Source organism: Propithecus coquereli, unplaced genomic scaffold, assembly GCF_000956105.1.
Source record: "Propithecus coquereli isolate 6110/MARCELLA unplaced genomic scaffold, Pcoq_1.0 Scaffold316, whole genome shotgun sequence".
NCBI lineage: Eukaryota > Metazoa > Chordata > Mammalia > Primates > Indriidae > Propithecus > Propithecus coquereli.
This window is the reverse complement of record NW_012148797.1, coordinates 2,888,195-2,891,132: the sequence shown is the minus strand read 5'-3', so window position 1 is coordinate 2,891,132 and position 2,938 is coordinate 2,888,195. Positions and strand designations below refer to the sequence as shown.

Genomic DNA, 2,938 nt, shown 5'->3' with positions numbered 1-2,938 from the left:
GGGTACCTGGAAGGTTTCGCACTGATTTTATTTGCAGAAAGAACAGACTGGCCCCTGCTGGACTCAGAACAAAGAATGAACGGAACAAGGAGGGATTGCAAGAGGTGAGGTTTTTAAAGTGAATGCTGAGGCCGCTTAATAATGATTTACTTCAAATCCAAACCTTCTGAACAGGAAAAAAAAAAACCCAGGCTGCTTTAAGATGATTAGTTTTGCCTTCCCTTTTGGAGCGCTTTCACACACACAGTCTTCTTTGAGCCCTACGACAACTTGCAGGAGAGAGATGGGGCCCGGAAAAGTAGGGCAGACATGTGTAGGGACCGTCCTTGGGCAAAAATTGGCTTAAGCCCAGAGTCAGCGAAACTGGATGTGCTCTCCTTGGGGCCAGAGGACAATAGGTCCGGACACGGCCTGTTGGACAAACAGAACTATTCCGCATGACAGATGGCTTTATGACGGATAACCAAGCGCCTGGGGTCTTGCAAACAAGCCAAGGCGACTCATTGTCCTGCATACGGTGATGAGATAAAGAAGTTAAGATGCAAACATCTGCTTCCATTGAGCAATCGTCTGGAAGGAATGAAAATGTGTTTTCCTCAAGGCGCCCAAGGTAGTCACGTACCAGGAAGTAGCTGCCGGACAGAGAAAAAGTATATAAATAAAGCGACTGGTACAAATCGGGTACTGCAGTCTTGTACGTCTTGTGTGTGTCTGTGTGTTTCTTTCTGTGTCCATCCCCCGTTCTGCAATCCGGGCCGCGACGGACATGAAACACAGATTCGTTTATCCTCTGCCTCCCTTCACTGCAGAGTGGAGTCTCCGCTCTACATGCTGAGATACACACTGTCCATTTGCTCTATAGAATAGAAAAGCTAAATCTCACTTTCCCAGCCTCCCTTGCAGCTAGGGATGGCCATGGAACATAGACCTGGAACAAGAGGTAAAAGCAAATGTCTGCCAGGGAACATTGGACAGCTGTCTAGAAGGGAAAGAGGTAGCCCTTCCTTTTACCCCCTCTTCTTACTGCCTTGAATATAGACTTAATGGCTGTAGCTGCAGGAGCCATTCTGTCACCATGAGGGAAAGACTGAGAGAATTGCAAAGAAGCAGACCCCGACATTACTGAGTTGCTTCTCCAATGGTCACAGCTAACTGCCTGGGGCTTTCTGTGGGAGGAAAATAAATATCTATTTGTTTAAGCCCCTGTTAATGGGTGTTTGTTACTTGCAGCCAGAAAACTCCTACATAATACACTTAGGTGTTATTATCTCCATTATTCAGAGAAGGAAAGTGAGGCCAGAGACGCTGAGTGTCTTGTTCAAGGTCTTATTGCTAACCAACCAAACGTAACTGAAGCTTTCTTATGCCTTATCCTGGCCTCTCCTCACTCTTCTACAGCTTTCTCCACTGGCTTGGCAGGAATTCCACGCAGCGAACAATCCGTTGCCCATGAGCAGCTAGTACTTCATTCAGGCAGTTAATGCGTTTTCCTGGGTCAATGGTCCAAGTGTTCGTGTGCAGTAGCAAGGCTCCCTCGATTACTTTCCAGACATTACCCAGTTGAGACTCGGTCACAGAAAGCAAAGAGTAAACTGTCTTAGCTGTCAGAAGCTGTAGGACTGTTCTTTAAGTCCAGTTTGAATCACGCTAACTGTATGGTGGCCTGCTGTGTGTCCAAAAGGGACAGAATGACCTTGGCCTCCCTCTGCCTGTGTCAATGCTCATGTGGGCTCATGCCCCACAGGCTGACTGAGCACGACTTCACCTCCTGTGCCTCCTGTGCAGGGGGGTTTGCTGGAGACTTACCCGAGTTCCCAACCCCAGCCCCGGGCTACGGTGGTTTTCCTGTTACTCTTTTTTTTTTTTTTTTTTGAGACAGAGTCTCACTGTGTTGCCCGGGCTAGAGTGCCGTGGTGTCATCCTAGCTCACAGCAACCTCAAACTCCTGGGCTCAAGCGATCCTCCTGCCTCAGCCTCCTGAGTAGCCGGGACTACAGGCATGCGCCACCATGCCCAGCTAGTTTTTTCTATATATTTTTAGTTTTCCAATTAATTTCTTTCTAATTTTAGTAGAGACAGGGTCTCGCTCTTGCTCAGGCTGGTCTCAAACTCCTGAGCTCAAACAATCCGCCCGCCTTGGCCTCCCAGAGAGCTAGGACTACAGGCGTGAGCCACCGCGTCCAGCCTTCCTGTTACTCTTAAGTCCTCTGTATTGTATATGGCATTACTTACCACAATTATAAATGAATCATTACTTATGCAATTGTCTATTTGAGGCCTGTTTCTCCCCTAGACGGAAAGCTCCAGGTGGGCAGGGATCCTGTCAGTCTCATTCACAGACACACCCTCAGGTCTACACAGAGCCTGGACACAGTGTGCCCCCGACGACAGCCTTTGTGGGGGGTCGCTGGGTGGTTCCAGTGGCTCTTTCTCCTCCCTGCTAATTCAGAACCCCCAATCTCTGCATGCCACTCCAGAAGTTGACATGTTCTCTTGGAAGCTGCCATTTTTTCCTCCTCTTGTGATTTGGCTTTTGTTCTAGGCCTTGAGAGTACAGAGGTGAATAATGATGGTTAGAGTAGCAGTTAGCATTGATTGAACATTTAGTATGGCCCAGCACTGTGTTAAAGCACTTAGCGCAGTATCTCACCTAACCCACACACCAACTCTCTGAGGAACATGCTGCTATTATTTCCGCTTCATGGAGGAGGAATTTGAAGCACAGAGAAGCTCAGTCATCTTCTTCAAGGTCCCACAGTAAATAAGTGTCAGATGCAGGATTCAGCCTAGACGCTGGGCCACATGCTCCCCGTAAGTCTCTGTGCTCTCCAGTAGAAATGACCCTAATCATCCTGGATCTTCCAGCCAAGTTAAGCAGAAAGATGCTACTCAAATAATCCCACTGCACTGGTCAAGGTTCTCTAGAGAAACAGACCAG

General features: G+C 48.1%; 1 pseudogene; it reads left to right on the top strand.

Annotated features, from left to right (window-relative positions):
* Positions 1-1,885: 1,885 nt before the first annotated feature.
* On the top strand, positions 1,886-2,563 carry LOC105815118 (annotated as a pseudogene).
* The last annotated feature ends 375 nt before the right edge of the window (positions 2,564-2,938 follow it).